At 58.9% G+C, this 24,232-nt stretch overlaps 2 long non-coding RNA genes across 5 annotated transcripts; one reads left to right on the top strand and one right to left on the bottom strand.

The window, feature by feature from the left end:
• Positions 1-55: 55 nt before the first annotated feature.
• LOC144372083 (uncharacterized) lies at positions 56-23,981 on the bottom strand. The gene is made up of 4 exons (XR_013432136.1): positions 23,880-23,981; positions 23,238-23,343; positions 787-949; positions 56-193 (listed from the first exon to the last, which is right to left on the bottom strand). It is a non-coding gene; the product is annotated as an uncharacterized LOC144372083 (long non-coding RNA).
• Positions 4,775-10,566, top strand: LOC144372082 (uncharacterized). 4 transcript variants are annotated; one of them, XR_013432135.1, is made up of 3 exons: positions 4,775-4,813; positions 5,320-5,448; positions 8,149-10,566. It is a non-coding gene; the product is annotated as an uncharacterized LOC144372082 (long non-coding RNA). The 4 variants fall into 4 exon arrangements; XR_013432134.1 differs by lacking the exon at positions 4,775-4,813 and adding an exon at positions 4,907-4,967; XR_013432133.1 differs by lacking the exon at positions 4,775-4,813 and adding an exon at positions 5,058-5,196.
• Positions 23,982-24,232: the final 251 nt, after the last annotated feature.

The following is a 24,232-nucleotide window of genomic DNA, read 5'->3' on the forward strand; positions in this document are numbered from 1 at the left end:
CACTGAGGCCCAGGCTGAACCGGGACCTCCTCAGGCCTCACCTGATCCTCCCAGGTCCCACGTAACCTTCGGCTCTCAGACCTCCTTAGGATTCTTGAGGCTGGGACAGTTTCTCAGAGTTTCCTTGTCTCTTGTGACCTTGACAATGTTGAGGAGGGCTGGTCAGGTCCTTGCCGGGCACTGATTTTCCCACCTCAAAAAAAGAATCTCATTTTATTCCTTCCAATTGTTGGCTCTGTTGACACCTTGTCCCTCGTCCCCCACATTTACAGAACCCCCCATCTCAAGCACATGTCCAGGGTTCCCCAGAGGAGCAGTGAGTGGACACAAGGAGCAGGCCTGAGGACTGCCCCATGTGTCCACCCTTTCAGCATCCCAGCTACTGGGTTCTGCCCTCTGGCTGCCCTCAAGGGTGCTGTGACTGGACATCTTCCCCTCCACATCTCTTCTCAAGAAGGTGCCCTGAGCCACCAGGGTCCCCTCCCTCCCATTGACCATTCCTACATTCACCTCAGAGGGGCCAGCATCTCTTTTGGGGCTGAGCTCCCAGATTCAACCATGGACGGGAAGTCACACTAACCTCTCAAGAGCTTGTCAATCCTGCCCGCCTTCTCCCTGCTTAGCCCTCCCATGAGCAAGAGCTGGGTTTTCCCCCTGAGTCCACATAGTTCACACTTCTAAGCTTCCAGTTGGCTATGGCAAAGTGGATGGCTAATTAACCGTGCTGCCCAGCATGCCCTGTCCATGAGCCTGGCGACTGGTGAGCCAAGCCGTGCCTCACCTCACCTACTAAGCAGCAGTAGCCAGTTCTTCGCCTCTGCTCTGCTGAGACTCCAAGAACCAGCATTCTGCAGGAAGCCTTGACTCTAGAATGGTTTTGAGATCAGACACAAGAGGGGGGGATTCCCCTTCTCACATCTTCTGTAACATCACATGGGAGGCCTACACACTGCAAGGAAACAAGAAAAGGATTAAAGGTACACAGTTTGGAAAGGGAGAAATAAAACTGTCCTTGTGTACAGAAGATATGATCATTTATGTAGAAAACCCCAAAGAATTGACAAAAGTTCCTGGAGTGAATACCTGATTATATAGAGACATTGCACAACACAAAGTTAATTTGCAAAAGCCAATTGGTTTTCTATATTCCAGCAAAGAACAAATGGATTTTAAAATTAAAAACACATTACCATGTATATGAGCACTCGCAAAGGGAAATATTTTGTGATAAAGCTAAGCCCATTTTTACATGAGCCGTATGAGGAACGCTATGTGACTCTAGAGAAGGACATCTCCTGAGAACTAAATCAGTGGACATCCCATGTTCATGGATAGGAAGATTCGATGTGGCCAAGACATCAGTTCTTCCCAACTTGATCTACGGATTTGAACAATCACAATTCAAATCTCAGTGTTGTGGCTTGAATCTCTAATGACTCCCAAAGGCTTGGTCCCCAGTGCAGCAGAGTTCAGAAGAGGGGCTTTGGGGAATGATGACATCGTGAGGGTTCTAACATCATCAATGAATCGACCCATTGATGGACCCACAACCTGATGGGATACAGGGAGGTGACGGAAGCTACAGGAGGTGGGGCTCAGTGGAGGGGAGAGAGTCCTGGGGACTGTGCCCTTGGGAACCACACTTTGTCCCTGGACACTCCCTTAATCTCTCCTTCTTTTCCTCTCTGTTTCCTAGCTGCCGGGAGGTGAGCTCATCTCTTCTGCTGCACACTCCCCGCCATGAAGTGCCGCTTCCCCAAAGGCCCGCAGCATGGAGCTAAGTGTGGGCTGAGACTTCTGGATCTGTGAGCCATCAAACCTTTCTCCTTTAAGTTGGTTTTCTCCCATATTTTTGTCACAGTCATGGAAATGTTATGGCACACTCAGCAAGTTATTTTGTAGTCATCAACACACTGATCCTAGAGTTTAGCTGGAGAGGCAAAAGGGACACAGTCTGAGGACTGTCCATACCTAGCTCCAAGGTTGACCATAAAGCTACAAGACGGTGTGGGATTGGAAAAACAAAAGACAAATGATAAATGGAACAGAATAGAGAGTCCACAGTGGACCCTCCATAGATACAGTTAGCTCATCTTTGACAAAAGGGTAGAGTTGAAATAGGAGCAAAGATTGTCTTTTCAAAATGGTGCTGGCACAGCTGGATGTGAACACAGACCTTCCCCCCACAGAAATCAACCCCAAATGGATCAGGGGTCGAGGTGTGCAATGTAAAACTACAGAATTCCCCGCAGATAACAGGAGGAGACCCAGGTGACTTGGGTCTGGTGGTAACTTTTTAAACAGCAATATCGAAGGTACGATCCGTGGAAGAGAGAACCGATAAGCTGACTTCATCAAGATTATAAACCTGTGCAAGATTAAAAACATGTCAAAAAACGAGAAAACCATCTATAGACCGGGAGAAAATGTTTCCAAAAAAATGCATCTGATAAAAGACCGTTACCCACGTCGTGCCCAGGACTCTAATTCAGCAGTAAGAAAATGAGGAGAGAACAAGAAAACCTCACAACGCCTCGCCAGACATGCAGGGCACCAGGGAAGTGCCGATGCGATGCCAGAACAGCCCCATCAGGGCGACCAGATCCAAGACACCGCCGCTCCAGGGCCAGCGAGGATGTGGAGCGGCAGGACCCTCACACACTGCAGGAGAGAGTGGGAAAGGGGCGGACCCTTGCGTCAGCAGGTACCAATCACAAGGCCAGGAGCAGGGCCTGGGAGGCTCACCCTCTGCTCATCTCAGGCTGGGCCAGTGGACCTGGGTTCCTGGGTCATGGCTGAGCCCAGCTACGCAGACCCTGTGCCCAGGCCTGCGGGAGGGGAATGAGAACCCACTGAGGGATGAGAACCCTCCCAAGGCCGTACGTGGTCTGTGAGTGAACAGCTGCAGCAGTGATCTGTACCCGGGAGCCCCTTTCAGCCTCTGTGCTTGGGGTGTGGAGATGGTGGCTGGATGTCTCATCAGGGAGCTCCCGTCGGTAGCACCGGTAAAGACCGTCACTGGGTCTAGACGTTGGGCAGGGTATCATCAGTGTTTGTTGCTATAACTAAATACTTGAGGCGGGCTGCTGATAAAAGGAGATTGTTCAGCTCACAGTTTGGGAGGTTCAAATGGGGTTCCTGCGTGGGCCCAGCTCTGGGAGGGCCTTCTTGGCTGTGCCACCTCTCGGCAATGGTAATGGCGGAGCCATCACATCTGGAAATGGGAGGCCTGGGAGGCTGGGTAGGGCCAGGCACAAGCTTCTACCAGTAACCTGGTCTCGCAAGGGTCGGGCACACCACAGCGACTTGAGGACCCCCCACCAGTTCCACATCCACCTGGGGGGCCACCCCATCCAACCCCAGCAGGCAGGTTTCACAGGTGACGATACGGGAAGAGCAGACCAGGTGAACAGCAGTGGGCGGGTGTGAGGGCCGCTATGGCCCCTCAGCATGTGCAGCCCTGACCCCACGCAGGGGTGAAGCAGGTGGGGCTCTGGGGGTGGCTCACGAGTCTCACAGGAGGGCTCAGCACCCTGATAAAAGAGGCCCGAGAGACCCTGGTCCTTGCACCATGTGAGGAGGCAGCGGGAGCCGGAGGAAGAAGAAAGGGGGCCGCTTGCATGTGGGGTGGACGCGGAGGGCCCCGTGGGGAAAGCCAGGAGGTGCCGGAAGGGAAAGAGGGAGCCCTGGGGTGCAGGGCCCCTGCACAGGCCACACGGTGTCCAGAGGCAAGACTGGGTGCCAGGGCAGGGAAGCCAAGGCAGCTGGACTGGGGGAAGTGGTCACCCTGCTGCTGAGCTGCCCTCTGGAAAGCAGGACCACCTCATTGTGCTTTGGGTCTTCAACCCTCTCGGCTGATGGACTGACGACGGCTGTGCACGGTTGGCAAGGAGAGGCCTGGCTCTCAGGAGCTGAGGTGGCTCCCTGCCTCCGTGGGACCTGGGTTCTCGACTCTTTCACGGGAGTAGAAGATGCCGGCCAGAGACATTCCGAGGCAGTGGGCCATCCCCCACCGTGAGCCTCCTCTGCGGGTCCGTGGAGGGCACCCACCCTCGGTCTCCGTTGTCCTGCAAAAGCAGGGCTTGCCTTGCCCCAGGCCCCGGGGCCAGCGCAGGGCAGGTGGCAGGCAGCCCGCAGCCCCCACCCCTGCACCCGGGCTCCTGGCGCTCCCTCCTTCCCTGTGCAGCGGCGGATGATACTTGACTAGTTGCCAAACATTCTATTTTGGTCTCTGAGCTCATGTGACTGAGCCGTGACAAGGAGGCCGTCTTTCACACCAGCCGAATCACGGGTAAGGCTCTGATGTGGGTATTTTTGGTGTGGGTCAGAACTGTGCTGTTTCTAAATGTTCTCTTTCTCCTCCCCTAAAACCAGCAGGAGGCTTGGAGGGGAGGCAGCTGAACTTCGGAAAGGGGGTCACAGAGGAGCCTGAGGCAGGGTCTGGGGGCCCCCTGCAGGGTCGGGGCGTCCCGGCTTCCCTCCAGCCCTCCTCCAACATGGGCTCCCCACACACTGACTTTGTGAGCTAAGCGTTCCTCATGCCGCAGTCCCTGGTCTTCTAAGTGACATTGATTGAGAAACCTGAATGGGCGGCGGTGTTTATGAAGGACACTCAGCACTGACCGGGCACTGAGGTTGGGGCTTGCATATTGAGGAGGAGCATCCTGGATAATTAACCTCTGAGGCCTGGGGACCCCAAAATAGTCGGCAGGGAGGCCTCCAGGAAGAGCAGCGAAGTCAATGCGGTCAATTATTTGCCATTTACAACTTAAATAAACCCCTGTGATCCCATTAACATCTCAGTCAGAATCGGGTAAGCCGCTGTGTGAGGTGTGAGGTGTGCAGTTGTTTTTCTGGGACCAGGCCAGCTCCTTCCTGGACTTCACCCGGAAGGAATGGGAGTACTGGGGCTTCTCAGCAGTGGGCTGTGTCCGGAGTGGACTGGACCCGGGAAAGGAATCCAGGAAGTGAGGGTGGAGCGGAGGGTGCCAGGGGGTGCAGACAGGGAGGAGGCGGCTCAGGGGGGCAGCTGCAGGGCAGATGGGGCAGCAGGTGAGGAGGAGGGTGTTAGAGGACCCCCCCTCCCCCCAGCCGGCCAAGCACAGGCCCCAGCAGGAGCGCGTAGGACTCTCCTTTTACCACAGTCCAACCTCCACCTTCTGTCACCTGCCTGGAGTAAGGTGATGAGCCCTGAAGGTGCACTTTGGGCAGGGCGTGGTGAGAGAGGAGTGGCCCCTCATGGGCCACTGATCAGCTTGGGCTGTCCAGGGAAAACTTTCTGAAAAGTCTCATGTGCTTTTTTTTCATTTTTTTTTTCAGTATTATTTTCAAAGGACCAGCTGGCAGTTGACAGCTATTGAAAGGAGAAAAGATGATTGCCAAATCAAAGTGGGATGCCAGCCATGTGCTGTGGGGACCGGAAGAAGGAATCGGAGCCTTTCCACCTCTGTGAGTTGGGATTCCACCCCTCTGTGTGTGTGCATATGGGCGTGTGCATCCCTGTGTGTACATGTGGGTGTATGCGTGTGCTCTGGGGACCCACAGCCTCAGGGGTCGAGGAAGGCCTGTTCACACAGAGAGGCTGCTGAGAGGGGCCCCCGCATGGACCCCCTGGGTGGTTTGCACCCCAAGAGGAAAGCCCTGGACAGCATTTGTGAGCGCTGATGGGGCCGCCCACTGTGCCTCTTGCCCCACCGCCTCTTGGCTGAGCATGTGAGGTCTCAGCTCCATCTGTGGCATCTCCTGACCTCGCATCCAGCTTAGCAGCAGCCTGTGCTCCAGGCAGACCTTCACCCAGCCCGACCTCAAGAGCTTGATAAGCTCTCCATTATTGGACTTCTGGAGCTCCTTCTGGTGGAGAGGGAAGAGAGAGGCTTACCCCACACAGGGGCCTCTGCTCCCCAACACCTGGGCTGCATTTCTCCCAGGAAGGCTGTGGGACCAGAAGACACCCCTTCAAGTCCACCAAGAGTTGGCAAGAAAGACCCTTGATCACCAAGGGACATAGGGGACTCCCCTCCAGGCTCCCCTGGCCTTCCATCAGGAGTCTGACCTCTTTGTCAGGAGTCAGGACTTTTCCAAAGCCTTGCTCTCGTTCTCCATGGTGAGAGTCAGAGATGGCCCAGTAGCTTGGTGCTGACACCCAGGTGTCCCCAGGAGAGTCCTTCCCGGCCTGCCTCCGGGTCACACAGCATGGGGCCAGCTCTGATGGTGCTGGATCTTCCACCTGGGGATGCCCTTGGGTAGCTGGAGATGACTGTGGACTCCCTGGATGGCTACCCAGGAGGGCTACCCCATGCACACTCACAGAATTCTGCAGCTAAGTCAGTGGCACCGTTGGGCCATCCAGGGCTGGGCTGCCCAGTAGAACTTCCTGTGGTGTGGAACCACCTAGGTGGCCACTGTCCAACATGGCGGCACCAGCCACACATGGTTGTGAACACTTGAAGTACAGCCAGTGCAGGTGACCAAAGGCACCCCGAGAAGTCCACTTGGGGAGTCACAGCACATCTGTTAGCACCACAACATCACGGAGCCTTGTGGCTCCCGGGTGCAGGACACACCCTCTTGTGAGGATTTGTTAGACAACCACCCCCCAGAGAGGGCCAAGCACAGGCCCCAGCAGGAGCGCTGGCGACTCTCCTCTTTCCACAGTCTGTCACCTGCCTGGAGTGAGGTGCTGAGCCCCCTGAAGGCACACTTCGGGAAGGGGGTGGTGAGAGAGGAGTGGCCCTCATGGGCCCACGGGGAGCCCTCGGCTCTTGCTGACCACACAGCTGGAGAGGGGTGGGCTTGGGGGCAGCAGGTATAGCATGGAATGTTCTGGACGAGCTTTGGTCATGGGGAGGAGGCCAGAAGGAGAAAGCAGTCAGGGCGGGTCCCAGGCCGGGGCAGCTGGCACTGGGAGGTGATGGGGAAGGCCACCACCCTCTCCTCCTCCTCCAAGGCACCCACCTGCAGCCCCAGAGCCACCAGATCACGTGGCCTTTCCAGCATCGGCAGGGGATGGCCTCTTCTGAAGCCAGTCGACTGCCCAGCCTTGCTGTTGGCACTGAGTTCCAGGCTGTACCGGTGACCTGCCCAGCCCAGGTGCAAAGCCATGACCAGCTGGTGGCTCCAGGTGGCCTTCTGGTGGCTGGGCAGGAGGGGCTTCTAGCTGGGGGAGCAAGAAAGCCAAAGCCAACCCCAGCCTTCTCAGAGGCAGGTCCACTTGGAGAGGCCAGGTGCGGCCCCCAGCCCCAGTGAAGGGGAGCACCGCAGCCTGGAGCAGGTGGCTTGTGGGCAGCTTGACTCGCATGGTCAACACAGCAAGCCCACAGGGACAAGGACACCAAGGCCCAGGAGGCTCAAGGGAAGGTGGGGCTCACAGCCTCACTCCTGGGACAGAGGATCCAGGCTCCTACCAGGCTCCAGCCCACACAGCCAGTGACCCAGGCGAGTCCCTAACCTCACCATGCCTCAGTTTCCACGGCTGTAAATTGCTCAAGCCTGGGCCTCGTCAGACCCTGGGGATGGCCCTCCTGGGCCGGACCAGCCTTCCCGGGTCAGTCTAAGCACAGGCGCTCAGGCGGATGCTCCACAGCACAGCAGCGAAGATCCGCTGCCCAAGGGCCTTGACCCAGAGGGGGCTGTCCCTCCTCTCTCCCCAAGGGCAGGGTCGAGGCCAAGGGGCTGGGCACGGGGCTTCCAGCCTCCTGTTTGAGGTCACCAGCTGAGTCAGTGGGTGTTCACCAACTTCATCTGGACCCCAGGTGACATCCTTGTTCAGAGAAGAAAAGCCAGGAGCCATGAGGGAGGGGGGACCCCCCTCCAGGCCAGAACCCCAGTGCTCTCAGGGGACAAAGCCAAAACGCATCCAGGAGAGCCCTGCCTGCCAACCAGAAGGCCCAGGGGACTGTCCACGGGAGTCCTGGCTTCTCCGAGTGGAAGGGGGTTCTCCCTACAGGGGCGTGGGGCAAAGTGCCTGCTGTCCCCTCCCACTGCGTGTTCAAGTCCTGGGGCCTGGTGACCAGGGCGAGCCATCACGTCAGTTGGAGTTTTTCCTGGGATCTGGCCTGTGGTAGGGACTGAGCTGCATTCCCCCAAAGTCCATCATTGACGTCCTCGCCCGCCCTTGCCGCTTCCGAATGTTCCTCTGTTTGGAAATAGGGTCCTCACAGATGTCACTGACCAGGACAAGGTCACAGAGGAGTGATGCAGACTTCCTTCCTCAAAGGCTCACGGAACACAGCCCGTCACCCAGGAGAAGCCGGGGGAAGACCAAGGCGAGGCCAGGCTGCTTGTCCCTCCAGCCAGGCATCCTGGGGACTGCAGCCAACCGCCAGAAGCTGGGAGAGAAGCTGGGAGAGAAGCCGGGACGCGCTCTCCTACCACCGAGGGAACGCGCCCTGCCGACACCTCCGCTCACTCCTCTGCCCTCCAGACGGTGAGAGCAGACGCTGCCTGTGAGCCACCATCTGGCATGGAGCAGGCACAGCTTCCTGCAGCTCAGGCAGAGCCAAAGCTCCAGGGCCCGGGGGCCGCCAGGGACAGTTGTGCAGCTCAAGCTGGAGCACTGAGCAGCCAGCTGTGCTGAGGGGGAGCCCGGGCACCCTGGTGGCCCCCAAATCCTGTCCCCTTCCCCACAGCTCCAGGGACCAGCCCTGCCCTCCCCTGGACTCCCTCATGTCCGGCCAGCTCCCTTCTCCATCTGCTGAGCGTGGGCACCCTCTGAGGGTGGAAGTGGCAGGGGACAGCAGGAGCTCACTGTGGGAGCGTTTTGATGAGGCTCGTTTCAGCGGTGGACTCCTGAAGGCCAGGGCAGGCTCCCAGAGCTGAGCACTTTCCCGGGGTTTCTGGCCCCAGGCAGCCCCCGAGATGTCCACCAGGGCAGACACACTGCCGTGTCCTGTCCCCAGGCCACTCCCGTTTCCTCCTGGGCAGAAGCTCTGCAGCTAGGGCACAGGACTGCACCCTGGTGGAATGGACGTGGACCCAGGTCTGCCTGGGAACACCACAGGTGGCCTCTGTCCCTGGATGGTGACATTCCTGCTGTGCAGTTGGTGGAAGAAGGAAAATGGAAGCCTGCGGGCCTTAGACCACACGATGGTGATGCTGAAACGGCAGACCCTGGACCCGGCCTTGACTGCTGGCTCCTGGGACGTGACGCGCCTGTCCTGGGTGCTCCCCCAGTGGGTCTCCCTGAGGAGTGAGAGCCTCCCAGCCTCCAGGTGCACAAAGGGGACAGGCCTGCCCTGAGGGAGCTGCTGGGACGCTCTCCGTGGTCCTGACCTACGGGCAAGGGAGAGCCCACAGCAGACCCTAAGGAGGGGCAGGAGGAAAACAGGAAGTCACCTCCCTCTTCACCCCGAGTCCTGTTCTGCAGCTCCCCACCCCAAGCCTGGCCCGGCAGTTCTGGGGAACCTGGCCCCCGGGGTGCAGAGCCCACCACTCCACCTCGCAACCCTGGAGTGAGTCTGTTAGAACTCTCAGCCACGCAGAAGTGACACTGAGGTGGTGACCATGCCTGCTACGTCATCTTTCTTGGTCACCTAGGAGCAGCCTGAGCCATGGCTTCCCCCTCTGGCTGGGGAGGCTCCTGGTCTTCCATGGTGGGGAGATGGACCACAGTGCTGCCCAGCAGGGACACCTCAGGGGTCCAGCTCTTGGTGCCAGCAGGACCTGGGAGTCCCCTGAAGGGTGGGAGGTTTTCAGAAGACACACACCCGCTCCTTCACCCCTGTAGGGATGCCCCGGCAAACACGGCAGAGTGGGTGGCTTAGGTGACAGAAGGTATTGTCCCATGGCTCTGGAGACAAGGAGTCCAAGACAAAGGGCCAGCAGGCAACAGCTCTAGGGATCGTCTGGCCCAGGCCCCTCCCCATCTCCTGGTGGTGACTGGTGATTTGATAGCAGAACCCTCACCCCCACCTCTGCCCTTGGCTTCACACAGCCTGGTCCCTGCGTGGGTCTGGGTCCAAATTCCCCTTTTCATAAGGACAGTCACATGGGATGAAGGCCCACCCTGATGACTTCAATTCAGCTTGACTTCCTCTCCAGGGAAGGTTATGGGGGGTCAGGAACAACCTGTCTTACTGGGGACACCCTCCCACCTCCAACTTAGGAACAAGTGGATGGTTTGGCAGGAAAATACTAGTCAGAGAGAAAGAACAGAACGGGAGCCCTGGCAGCTGGGGGGGTCCACCAGGATCCTGACTTAGAGCCACAGCCAAGGTGGGGCCCGAGTTGAACACGCCCCCAGGCCCCCGGGTAACCCACAGCCTGATGGCCTCACTGGTGGTCAGGAAGGTGCAGGGACAGCAGCCACCCGGCCCTCGGAGAATCCCTGACCCTGGGGCTCCTGCTGGCAGCCCTCAAGACCCACCTGCCCCTCCTCCATTCGCTCCTCCCCCCCAGCCCCCAGCCGCCCAGCAAGGCTGGGACAGGGAGGGGCGCCTCAGCTCGGAGAGGAGCCTGGTCCCCCCGACCCCCACACATCTGAGCACAGCACCATAAATTGGGAGCCCATGACAGATGGGTAAAGCCGTGCAGCTCAAAATAAATGACACCATAATGTCTGTTCAGAGACTGAGTGACAGAAACGTGCTCTCAAGTGCCCCTCGGGGCCCTGCCTCCTGCCCACTGGCCTTGACCCCCACCTACCAACCAGCGTGCCTGAGTAGGCACCTGCTGAATACTGTTGGATGACACAGGCGGATCAGAGGCCAGTCTGGCCTTGAAATTAAACATTCTTTTCTTATGTTTCATAATTAAAACGTTTTTGGTTTTATGAACCTGAGTATGAATGGTAACAAGTGTGTGAATAAATTTTTTAAAATGAATTCTGTGAAGAGGCATCTCAAGGGACTGAGGCCAGCTGCGCAGTCTGAGGGAAGAGTCCTCCGTGGCCACCTTGCTTCACAGGCCAGCTACAAAGCAGGGGTCCCTGGGCACCCTCACTGCAGACCCCTGGCTGAAGATGTGAAAGTGTCCCCAAAAGTACTATCACGTAACTCCCCAGAACACTCAAAGCACAGGACGGCAACACCTGAATTTAGGGTTTTGTGACAGCAAGAAATACCGTCTAGAAGCACTTGGGGGAGAGGTGGTGGAGAGGGAGGGTGGGAGAGTGCCCAGTGGGAAGCCCTGTGTCCCCCGGCCTTCTCGCCCCAGTACCAAGGTGTGACCCTCCACACCAGTGCCACCCATCGGGGAAGCCTGCCTGAGCATCACAGAGTTCCCGAGCACTCAATGGGCTGGTCACCAGCCACGTGGCCACTCTGACTCCTGCCGTTCCCCTCCAGGAAGTCAGCTGAAGCCCCTGTCCCCTACCCCCAGCCTCCATTCTGGTCTTTCTGGCCTGACCAGTGGCCTTCCTGAGTCTTTTCATCAGCATGGAGTAGCCAGGGGCCTGCCACAGGTCAGGCTGTCAGCACAGGACATGACAAGGGGCCGAGGCCACTTCCCAGGACTAGGACAACGGGCAGACCTGTGTTCAGGTGGGTCGCAGTCTTCGCGACACTGTGACCTCACCTTGCGATCCCCGTGTGAAGGGTGCGTGTGTTCTGGACACCTAAGGAGACGCGTGGGAGAATTTGTGGCAGAGTTATTGGACATCATGGAGGTGTGGACATGGGTGACCACACACGGCTGCCCGAGACATTCTGTCTCCAACAGTCTCCTTCGACAGAGAGCTACCCCTGCAGCGTCGGGCCTCTCAGTCCTGGTGAGTGGCAGCCGCAGGCTGCAGGGAGGGGCGAGCCTCATGACGACCCCTTCCCTTCAGAATCCAGGGTCGGTTATCAAACATTGCTCCCGATGAGAGTTCCTCCTCCCCAGCCTTGTGCAGGAACCTGAAGACTCGCAAATCCATTTTTAAATATTCAAAAGGCGCTGTTATCTACCTAAGTAGATGGGCTGAAGCGCCAGGAGCCGTTGCTGAACAATCAAAACTCGCTCAGCGGGGGTTACAGGTTGAATTGTGCCCCCCCCAATTCTTAGGCTGAGTTCCCGACCCCCAGGCCCTGCTGGGTGTAGGGTAATGTAGAGGAGATTAGTTTAGGCGAGGTCATGTGGACTAGGGTGGCCCCCACCAGTCCGCCTGGAGCCCTTATCAGAAGAGGAGACCAGGACCCAGGCTCACAGAGGGACGGCCCTGGGGGTCAGGGTGAGCCCCTGTCTGTGGCTGAGGAGAGAGGCCCAGGGATGAAGCACCCCCCACATCCTGGACTTGGCCTCCAGGTGGTAGGAAGCAAACGGTACTGCCCAGGCCGCCCCCCAGTGTGCCAGGGCAGCGGGGTCAGGGGCACTGGCCTCGGGTGGAGGAAAAACACGTCCCACAAACACACCGCGCCCTGTTGGCACGAACCTGGCTTCTCCCAGAGAGATTGGCAGAAAGAGCACTGAGCCCCCATCCAGGGTGAGCCCCCAGAGGCCCTGGCCCGACCCTCTCTGCTCCAACTGTTGATTTAGGAGATGGGGCATCACTCACCAGAGTTCTGCCCGCAGCCTCATCTTGGCATTTTGACCAATGCCAACTCCGGGGTGTACCTGGGCAGCCCACCCCACCCCAAGTCCTGGAGGCCATGATGAAATCACTACACCCAGCCCAGGGACCACTCAGAGAAGAGGGTTCTGAAAAGTGGGAAAAGAGAGGAATTGACCATCCGTCACTTGGAGAATCAGGCACCGAGACGATCGCGTCCATTTCAAGGATCATTGTTTCAACTGACCGTGTGTTTCCAGCCCTCAAACGGGGAGGCCGGAGAGGCCAGCAGGGAGACCGGGCAGCCCGGCCTGATGGGTGCCACCCCACAGTGTCTCTGACTACAGAAGCAGCGTGCAGGCTCACAGGAGACGGGCGGGTGCTGGGAAGTCCATCCACCCTCACAGAGATGAGCTTAGGGCACTAGTGCAGGACGGTGAGCTAGACGTGCTGTGGGGAGGGAGGTCTCTCTGCCAGGAAGAGGAGGAAGGAGCCGGTTGATGGAATCAGCTTCTCACTTCTGCCCTTGGTTTAAGGGATGCTGCTCTGACCCTGTTCCCATCCAAAGCTTGGTTCGCCTCTAGGTTCATGTCAGCGGGAGAGATCCCCAGAAGGGGAGTCACCAATCTCAGGCCAGTCGCTCAGCGGGAAGACTGCCCTGCTCCCGGAGAGCAGCAGTGCCCAGGAGGGCCCCCCACTGACCCAGGCTAGAGCAAGGTAACAGTAGACCGGAGAGTTTCCCACTCGTCTCTGAAAGTAGTCACACCTGGGCGGCTGCCAAGGGCCGGAGCTGGGGATCGGCTCAGGACGCCTCCAGTCCTCGTCTGCACCTCTGGAGGTCATCTGAAGGGTCTGTGCACTTGACAGCCCATTCACTGGCCTGTGCTGGCCCTTCAGCTGCAGCCTGGTCAGGGCCCACCTGGACCCAGCCCTGGGAAGAGACCCCTCGGCCCCCGTGCTGTCCAGAGCTGTGTGTAAGCGCGATCCGGGTGAACAGAAATGCGTTTCCTCTCTCCACTGGCTCCTCTCCTCTTTGCCAGGAGACAGACTTTGCTCTCCGCAGGCAAATGCATTTGGCTCCTGAGTAAAGACGGGAGATTCCAGGTGTTTCCAGGCATGCGGGCACCCCCGACAATGGCCCCATTCGCTGCCGTTGCGGCCTCTTGCCTGGCTCCACGTCCTTGGTCACACATGGTGGGGATCGAGTCTCTCTGCTCTTTGTCCAACAGCAGGGCTCTGCTGAGCTTCCAGAAACCAACCCTGGTTGTGAGACTCAAAAGAGGCTGGGCACAGGGGACGGTCAGCCTGGCCAGAGCTCCAGGTGCTTTCAAAGGAGCAGGTTTTCCTCCAGGAGGCCACCGTCCATTAGAAGGAAAGATGGGCAGGTGTCATTCATATAGCCAGGGGCACGGCCAGCTCAGTGGTCTCCTGGGGCAGCCTCCAGGGACACCACTATGTCCACATGGTTTCTCATGCCCATGATTTTGGGCCAGGATAAAACACAGTGTCTGAGACAGACCTGGGCCTTGTGTGACCTGGATTTATGTTCCAGCCCTGCCACTTGCTGCAGTGTGACCTCACGGTGTCCTTGAGCATATGAACTCACAGCTTCCCATCAGGTTGAGGGACAAATGAGACGCATAGCCCACAGATGTCTCCAGTGGCCCCGCCACACACAGCCCTTGGTCCACCAGATCCCACTCACTGAGGACCTCACCCACTGGGGACCTCCTCTGGACTGGGCCCTGTTCTAGGTGCTGTGGTCACTGCAGTAAATAAGAGACCAACATCCCTCCAGCAGTGGTCAGCAGCACCCATCATTCCTCAGGTCAAAGGCCTGAGGATCATCTGCTGTCCCTTCGTCCTGGCACCAGGGCTGACTAGTCATTTGGGGAACATTAGGTAAGACCTGCAGACAATTTTTGTTGTCATAACTGGGGAGGAAAGGATGCTACTGGTTGGGAATGGGTAGATGCCAGGGTTTCTAGACAGCCCACAGGGCACAGGACAGACCCCCACGACAGAGATCCAGCCCCGAGTGTGGACAGTGCCGAGGCTGAGAGCCCTGCCTACTCCAGACCATCAACACAACCACAGGTCACCTCCAGCATGTACCCCAGCCCCACAACTCATCCCCAAACCATAGTCACCATCATCATTACTGTCACCACCGTCACTATCACCATCGTCATCATCACCAACATCACTGTCACCACCATCATCATTACCACCACCACCATCATCATCACTGTCACCACCATCATCATTACCACCACCACCATCATCATCACTGTCACCACCAGCATCACCATCATCATCTTATCACCATAAACATCACCGCCATCATCACTGTCAGCATCGTCATCATCACCATCATCATCACCATCACCACCATCATCATCACTGTCATCATCAGCATCACCATCACTATCATCACCATCATTGCCATCAATGTCACCACCATCATCACTGTCACCACCATCATCATCACCACCGTCACCACAACCATCATTACCACTACCACCATCATCATTACTGTCACCACCAGCATCACCATCATCACCATTATCACCATAAACATCACCGCCATCATCAGTGTCACCACCGTCATCATCACCATCACCATCATCATCACTGTCACCACCAGCATCATCACTGTCACTACCAGCATTACCATCATCACCTTACCACCATAAACATCACCACCATCATCACTGTCACCATCACCATCATCACCACCATCATCATCACCACCATCACCAGCATCATCACTGTCACCACCAGCATCACCATCATCACCTTATCACCATAAACATCACCGCCATCATCAGTGTCACCACCGTCATTATCACCATCACCACCATCATCATCACTGTCACCACCAGCATCATCACTGTCACCACCAGCATCACCATCATCACCTTACCACCATAAACATCACCGCCATCATCACCTTACCACCATAAACATCACCGCCATCATCACTATCACCATCACCACCATCACCACCATCATCATCACCACCACCACCAGCATCATCACTGTCACCACCAGCATCACCATCATCACCTTACCACCATAAACATCACCGCCATCATCACTATCACCATCACCACCATCACCACCATCATTATCACCACCACCACCAGCATCATCACTGTCACCACCAGCATCACCATCATCACCTTATCACCATAAACATCACCGCCATCATCACTGTCACCATCACCCACCATCATCATTACCATCACCACCAGCATCATCACTGTCACCACCAGCATCACCATAAACATCCCACCATCACCACCATGTCTCAAGGGGTGACCCTGCCCCAGACTCTGGGCTGGGTACTGCTTGAGTCAGCTTTTTTGCTGCTGGGACTAGGAGACCCGACCAGCCCAGCTGCAGAGGAGGAACAGTTTATTTGAGGGCTCATGGTTTCCGCGACCTCAATCCACAGATAGCAGGCTCCATTCCTCGGGGCTCCAGGTGAGGCTGCACATCATGGCAGACGAGTGTGGTGGAGAGGAGTGGCTCCCATGGTGACCAGGACACAAGCAGAGAGGGGACCCACTCACCAGATAAAAGTCAGACACCCCCCAGCCGCAGCCCAGTGCCCGCCTCCTCCAGCCACACCCGCCAGCCTTCGGCGACCACTCAGCTCATCCCTGTCAGGGATGAGGTCACCGACTGGGGCAAGGCTCCCACAGCCCAGTGATGTCTCCTGAACCTTCTTGCGTTGTGTCACCCGTGAGCTTGGGAAGACACCTCAGATCCAAACCATAACAGGTGCTTTCCACACATCCCCCCATCGCATGTAACTCCCCCACTCCCGGCCACACACACACACACACACACGCACACGCGCACACACACGCACACACACACACATGCACACGCACGCACACACACGCACATAAACATGCACACGCACGCACACGCACATACACACACGCACACATGCACACACACGCACACACACACGCGCACACGCACACACACGCACCCCTCTGTGAGGAGGACATTGCTGCCCTGACTGCACAACCCACGTCCCACCAGCTCTGAGTGAACCTGCCTAAACTCTGCAATAGGCTTCCTGGCCGTCAGAGGACCTGTGGGACCTGAGGGTGAGTCACTGGCCTCCTGTCCCCCAGCTTGCCTCCCTGTACGTGGGGACATAATGGCCGTCAGAGGACCCGTGGGACCTGAGGGTGAGTCACTGGCCTCCCTGTCCCCCAGCTTCCCCCCCTGTACGTGGGGACATAATGGCACCAGCTTTGCTGATTCGGAAGGACCCCATGAGTGGGCCCATGAAGCAACTGGAGTAGAACCCGGCAGAGTGAGTCCTGGACACGGGTCAGCCAGGCCCTGGGCTGGTTTTAACGAGGACACTGAGGAGGGGGCGAGCACCTCCCTCCGGGTCCTCTGGGAAGGGCTCGGCCCCCGCCCACCACTGCACGAGGCGCGGCTGCCCTCAGGACAGGAGACGCTCGTCTTCCCAACGACCAAGACCTGGCTCCCGGCTCTTGTTCCAGGCGACCTCAGAGAGGAGGATGTCCTTCTGGTTTCTGTCCATGCTCTAGAAGCGGCAGACGCCCTACGCGAGGCTCCTGTGATCCCCACGGCTTGACCTTTTGGGAACCCCATCCTCCTCTCCAGCCTGCCGAGGCCATGTCCAGGAAATGTGAGACTTCTCGCCACCCCTCCCCGCCCGCCTCCTGGCCAGTATCCTAATCACCGCCCCCCGGCCAGCTTGCTGCTTGCCCAGTGAGTGTGGTCTACGCGGTCTACGAGACCAGCCTTCCAAGAGCAGCCACCGAGGCTCTGGTGGCATTTGCTCCTCTGTAAATCAGCCTGTCTGCAGGCTGGGAAGTGCTCTGAAGTAGTTCAGATTAAAGTTCTGATTACAGTGGAGAGGCAGTGCAGCCAGGGCCTGGGCGGCCGAGGGAGACGGAGAGAGAGAAAGCCATTATCCCCCATCGAGGGGGTCCCCGGCCCTGAGGAGGGAGGGAGCCCGAAGTCTGTCCTCCACCCTGGAGGCAGGGGCTGGCCTCGGAGGTGCTCAGAAACCTCCGGCACAGAGCCCTGGGAACTGGCTGCAGGGAGACAGACTCCCGCCTCCCGCGGCCCTCCCACCCCCCAGAGCCCAGCATGGGCCGTCTCACCACGCTGGCCCTGGACCGATCTTCCCTCCTCCCCCACATGCCTGTGGCCCTCAGCTGTGGCAGAGCCGCCCCCTCAGGAACCCTTCCCTGGACGGGGCAGCCAAGCAGCCACCTCTATATGGGCCTTTGTGTCCACTCACATCCTCCCGGGGATCACCCTGCTGGTTCCCTGGGGCATGCCATGCCTGTGTCCTGGACACAGCTTTGGGCATCTGGGGTCCCTGGAACACCCCAAAGAACCCCAGGAGAACAGCTGAGTCCTTGGTGCCTTCAAGCCCAGAGGTGGGGAGGCCAGAGCACTCCCTGGCCCTTTGGAGAAGCCCCAGGGACACAGCCATCCTCGGGGACTAAGCAGGAGGAGGAATGTGATGTCCCAGAATCTCAGGGACAGACGGGTGGGTCCTGCCCACCGCCCAGCTCTCCTCTTTCTCTCCTGCTTTGGGTCCTCCTCGCCCGGCGTGGGGTGATGGCCGCTCCCACCTGGATTCTTGGAATGGTCCCTGGTTTATTCTTAAATTCTTCCACAGGGCAAAGCCAGACACGTTTGCCAAAACTGACCCTGAACCTGGCACCAGCTGGGCAGGGCCTCGTACTGTGGGTCACCCTGTGGGCCGTCCCAGCAGGTCCTGAGTTGAGAACTGCTGGCCACTTGTACCTGGGAGGGGACGAAACCTGCTGGGCCCTCCTCTTATCTGTCTGTGTGCCAGCCCCTGGCCAGCACCTGGCCACACATCTTAAGGAGAAAGCTGCTAGAACCTCACTTTACAAAGTCCTCAGCCTGAGCCGCACTGGCGAAGCGGCCCTCCTGGCCTGGGCAGGCGCAGATGGTTCCAGAACTCAATTTGCAGAAACCAGACCCTGAAGCCCCCCAGCTACGTCCAGCGCAGCATCAGCGTGGAGCAGAACCCAGAGCTGGACAGCAACGCCTGCCCTGCCCAGGGCCTCTGTCAACAGGGCGTGTGGCAAGAGGCGTCCCTAGCTGAGGGGAAGCCATGTCCCGTGGAGAACTGGCGTCATCTTCCAGACCTGTCACCTGACGGTGCCATATGGTGGGGGGAGGGGACGCTCCTTCTGCCAGTGGTGCTCCAGGTGACTCCTGTGCTTGGAAAAGATGAGCAGGGCTCCCAGAGTGTCCCAGACACAGCTGCCCATGCTGGCCAGCAGCCCAGAGACCGCAGATGGCCTCAGCAGCCACTGGAGGTGGGGACAGGGACACGTGGGCCATGGAGCCCCTCTCCCTCACCAAGGGCAGCTTCCGCTGTGTCCTGTCATTCACCTTGAACTAAAGGCCGTGACGGGGGAAGCCCAGAGCGGCCCGTCCTGCATTTCCTGACGTCCTACGGGCTCCCAGCTGGCTGAGGATGGAACCCTCCCAGGTGTCCCTGTGAGTTTCCAGGGCCACAGACACCAGTGCCACAGACCAGGGGCTTGACCTCAGGAACTTCTCCTGTCCTAGCCTGGAGGGCAGAGGTCCAAGGCCAAGATGCAGGGGGAGGTCCATCTGGGGCCGTAGTGGCCTGGGCCCTGACAGTGGCCATGGCTGAAGTCCTTCTTCCCCAGTCGTCTGTGTCCAAATGTCCCTTTGTATTGGCACTTGTTCATGTGGGAGGAGGGCCACCCTCACGGGCCTGATGAGTTTCCCACAGAGGGGACTGGCTGACCTCTGTATGGTGTCCCCAGTAGGTCAGAGTCACAGGGACTTACAGATGCAGAATCCCCGGGGGACACTGTCTCTTAGGGTCTGATCTGGAATCGCTCGGTCCCCAGTGTGGTGCTGCTGGAGGCCAGAACCTTCAGGGGGGACCTGGTGGGAGGAAGAAGGTCACAGGGGTCATGGGGCCCCAGCCTTGGCTAACACCGTCCAGCCACAGCACAGCCCGTGGGACGCCCAGCGGATGCCCCCAGAGCAGCTCAGAGGAGGGAGCTATCCCAGGACCTGGAGATCGGGACAGGCCAGCTGATGGGCTGGCGGGAGGGGCCAGGAGATACCCCCATAACCCAGTGGCCAGGGAGCTACATCCCAGAGTCCAGAATGCGTCCTGACCAGAGCCGCCCTGGACGGACCTGTGAGGTCAGTTCCCCTCTCAGGGCCACAAGCCACCCTCACGATGCTCACGGGGATCCAGCTTCCATGACCCGGTGTTTGTCTGTCACACACAGATGCAAAATGAGCCCAGCGGAAAGATCCCCGGTGGTTAGACGGCAGCACCTGATGCTGTGCACTCCTTCACTGATCCAAGAAGTATTCTGAGACCCTACTGCGTGCAGCCTAGCTCTGAGGGCTGTGGACGCTCATGATTTTAGGTCCTGGGAGCCCCCGATGTCCAGCACAAAAAGCAGAGGCTGCACAGGGACAGCTTTACTTCTGCTGCCCAGGTTGTTTGGCAGCCTTGCTGCATGAAGTCCCAGGGGTGACCCTCCTTGCCTGCTGCTGCTCTGCTCGCCACAGTCTTGTCTCCCAAGAGAGCCCTGTGGTTCAAGATGGCTGCTCTAGCTCGAGCCATTTCAGCTGCATCTAAGCCAGCATGAAGAAGGCACAAAGGAAGAATGTGTGTCTCTCCCTTAGAGTCACTTCCCGGGAGGTTCCACCCACATACACTAATGTTCCACAGGCTCTAACACAGCCCTGGGGCCACATCAGCTGCAAGGGGAGCTGGCACCCAAGTCACCCCCTAACTAAGCAAAACCCCACGGGAGCAAGGCCAGCTCACATGGCCAGAGGGCAGCTCTCCACAGCCTGAGAGACACCCAGGCTCACAAGCCCCCACCCATGCTTGATCCGAAGCATGGCAGGGTCCAAGTCCAAAGCTCACAGTGTCACCGCCCCATGACGAGAAAGGCGGGACAGGCGGTCACCTCCATTCAGACCTTTCTCCTGTCCCGTCCTGTGATGTTAGGGGCAGCTGAAATGCCTCTCCAGGCCCTCTCCAGAGCCTCCTCTGAAACCTGCCCCTCCCAGAGTCACTCAGGGCTTGTCCTGGCCAAAGCAGCACAGAGCCCCGTCAGCGTCCTGGGGCTGCTGCACCACATCACACCAACCTGTAGCCTTTGGACGGCACAGAGCCCTCCTCTGGTGTCTGGAGGCCGGAAGTCTGAAATCAAGGTGTCACAGGGCCATGCTCCCTCCAGACACTCCAGGGACGCGTCCCCTGCCTCTTCCAGCTCCTGGGGGTCCAGGCCTGGCGTAGCCTGTGGCCACTTCACTCTGTCTCCGCCTCCATCTTCTTGGCCTCTCCTCTGTGTCTGTGTCCCTTCTGTCTCTTTAAGGACACCCGCCATCCACTGTGCCCTCTGCTCACTTCCACCCAGACTTGGTTCTGCAGGGGAAGCAGGGGCGGAGACTCGGGGGAGCCGGGGCAACCCCCCACAGCAGGGCACATGGTGGTCTGAGCCGAGAGCAATGGAGAGCTCGCAGGAGCTGGGACATAGCTCTGACGAGGCCAGCCGGGGGCCGGCTAAGGCCCTGAGGAACACAGTTACGAGAAAGTTCTAGATGAGCCCAAACTGGGATTAAGCAGGAGGGGTCAGCTTGTCTCTGAGGGGCCCCGGGAGGAGCCACAGCCCATCCAGGCACTGCCCAGAGCCCTTCTCAGCTGTAGCTACCAGCCCAGGTCATGTCCAGGGCCCTGACTCTGATGTGTCCCCATGACCTTGTGGCGTTGGCAGGAAGAGCCCGCACACCTGGTCCAGGTGTGTCTAGAACAGGTGAGGAGAGTCCCGCCACTCGATCCCTGCAGGAGCGCTCCGACCCAGGGCTTGGACAGGGCAGGCCTGGGAGCCTGCATTGCTCCCCCGTCCCTAAGAGAACCAAGCCGCTGGGCCCCAGAACGACACCAGAAGAGGACTGCGGAGGGCAGTGAGCACGCGGAGCCTGCAGGGAAGGTGCTGGGCTCGCCCTCTGGCCCCGGCCCTGGGCTGCAGGGTGGGAGGGCAGCCGGGTTCCAGGGCCCTCCACCGCCCACCCTTGTCCAGTGCCCACCAGAGGCCCCGGGCCTGAGTCTCCTGGGTGGACCTTGCCCTGTCGGTCCTCCAACCCATATGGAGTCGTCCCTCCAGGTTGCCAGGAAGACCCTCAGACTGGAGCAGGGGTGCAGGAACCTCCTCCAAGCCCCGCGGTTGTCCTGGGCAGGCACCTCCCACCCCGCGTGCTGACTGACGGCCCCGTGTGTTTTCTTTACAGTGGGGCCGTGTCCAACCACCAAGTACACAGTGCTATTTCAATGATAATCACAGGCTCCCGAGCCTGCGCAAGCTCCACTATCAGCCGGTGCCTGGGCCACCTGGCAGGGGAGGACGCAGCCCCCCACCTTGGGGCACCTCACAGGGCATCCCTGCAAAACAGACTGTGACTCTGTAGGCCCACCCGATCCTCACGGACAGTCGACTCACAGCCCTGCCTGTGACCCGTGGCAGTGGGGGACTCGCAGCCGACCATCCAACAGCTCCCCGCAGCCTGTGTGCCAAGCCAAGCTGGTGGCCAGGGTGGATGGCCGGGGCCCGCCTGCACCTCCCTGCGTCTCCTCAGCCTCGAAGCAGATGAGAAAACAGCCTGCAGACTGCGCGCAGGACCCAGCGAGGTCCAAGGAGACGAAGAGCCCGACAGCAATACCCAAAGCACAGGGCAGGGTCCTCTGGTGGCTGTGACCAGCCAGGTGGCCCTGTCAGTGCCTGCACTGGGCAGGTGGGGGGTCTGAAAACAGCAAAGCTCCACCCTGCATCCTGGGGGGCCTCTGACGTCCAGGGCCAGCAGGGCCGGCTCCCCTGACAGCTCTGGGCAGGACCCTTCCCGCCCTGTCCATGGGCCTCACTGCAGCCCCGGCCCTCGTCTCTATACCGCCTTCTCCCTCTGCGCCCCTTCCTCTCTCTTAAAGGGGCACCAGTCGCTGGATTAGGGCCCCTCTCATCCAGTGTGACCCCCCTTCCTAAGGACGTTTGCAAAGACACAGAGTAGCCAGCAAACTCAGGTGTCCAAGAAACACCTCCAGAGTCCTCCTCCAGGTCCCGGCAGAGGTGGTGGCTGCCATGGTGCGTGGAATGGGGCTTTCTGTTACTTGCCAGCCTCACGGTGTCACCTGGGCGCAGGTTTGAGAGCCTCTATCCAGGCCATCTCAACAGCTCATGGCCAGGTTTCTGACTCCTTTGTCACCTAAAAGCATAGCTCTGCTCTTCCCCTGCTCCATCACTTCCCACAGCTCCCTACTGCCTGTACCAGCCACTAGCATTAGCTCTCCCTGCTTCTCTGGACACCGTCCACTCCCACCAGGTCCAAGCACACCTGCAGCAGCCCAGCTTGGCCTGTGGGGGTGGCTTGTCACTCCCCTTCTCCACCCATTCGTTGGCTTGGTCAGCTGACATTTAGGATGATTCACCACGCGTGTCCCAGATGCTGTTCTAGGTGCTGGACACAGAGTAGCCAGTAAACCATCCCTGCCTCCCTGTCCTTGTGGAGTTCTGGGGAACCACCCACCCCTCCAGACCCACCACTCTCAGCATCGGCCCCAAGGCCCTGGCCCACACTGGCTGCCCTGCTGAGGCCCACCTCCCCTAATCTGTCCAGCGCCCACACACACCTGGACCCCAGTTCCAGCGAGGGCCTTGGTCCTGCTCACCTCTGACCCCAGGTGCTTAAACTCTCCTGAGACTGGAGGAAGTTGATCAACGTGTCCAAGGGAGCACTTGGTGGCTGGCCCAGACTGTACCCCAGCTCAGGGGGCCCTGGAGAAAGGAACAGGACCCCAAAATGTCATGGACACGGAGAGGGAGGGTGCGACAGACTGAGAGGAGCCTCCTGTGGGAGAGGCCAGGGGCTGGCCGGTCGGCTCCTCCCGAGCCTGACCCAACCTGCTGCAGGGGGCTCCTGTGTGGAGCTCCCAACCTGGCCCCTCGGCCAGCGCTGAGCCGTCCCTCCCCTACTCTCCCTCCCATTCTCTCCCTCCCTCCCTCCCCTTCCCTCCCTCTCTCCCTCCCTCTCCTTCCCTCCCTCCCTCCCTCCCTCCCTCCTTCCTCATCTCCTTGCTCTCTAGCTCCTCTCTGCTCTCCACACCCCTTGTCCTTCTCAAGAGCTGGCCAAGAGGACCCGAAGGACAGCTAACTCACCTCCGGGTTCCGTGAGCCCCTCCCTGCTCTGCACACTTGGGTCATTTCTGGGCAGATGAAGGATCCACAAGACTCAGACCCACAGGGAAGAGGCCCAGGGAAGAGGCCCTGCACAGGACAGAGGAGGCAGAGAGCAGAGCGGCGCAGCTCCTCACCAAGAGCAGCAGGGACTGGCCACTGAAGCTGGGCAGGGCAGGAGGACCCTCCAGTTCCTGCAGCGGGAGCTGGCCCTGCACACCTGGACTCCGGACTTCTGGGCCTCTGAGAGAAGAGCCTTCTGTGGTTCAGAGTCCCCTGGTGTGGACGTTGGTTCCAGCAGCTGCAGGACACGAGCAGAATAAACCCTAAAATGCCAATCTCCCCCTGGCCCTTCTGCTCAGGCTCCTCCCGTTTTCATCACACACAAAATAAAGATCAAATACTCAAGGCGCTGAGTCTCCAGGGCCCTGCGTGGCCGCCGTCCACAGCCCGGTCCCTCTCCCACTGGCCCCAGCCATGGAGGCAGTGC

Source organism: Ictidomys tridecemlineatus, chromosome Y (genome assembly GCF_052094955.1).
Source record: "Ictidomys tridecemlineatus isolate mIctTri1 chromosome Y, mIctTri1.hap1, whole genome shotgun sequence".
Lineage (NCBI taxonomy): Eukaryota > Metazoa > Chordata > Mammalia > Rodentia > Sciuridae > Ictidomys > Ictidomys tridecemlineatus.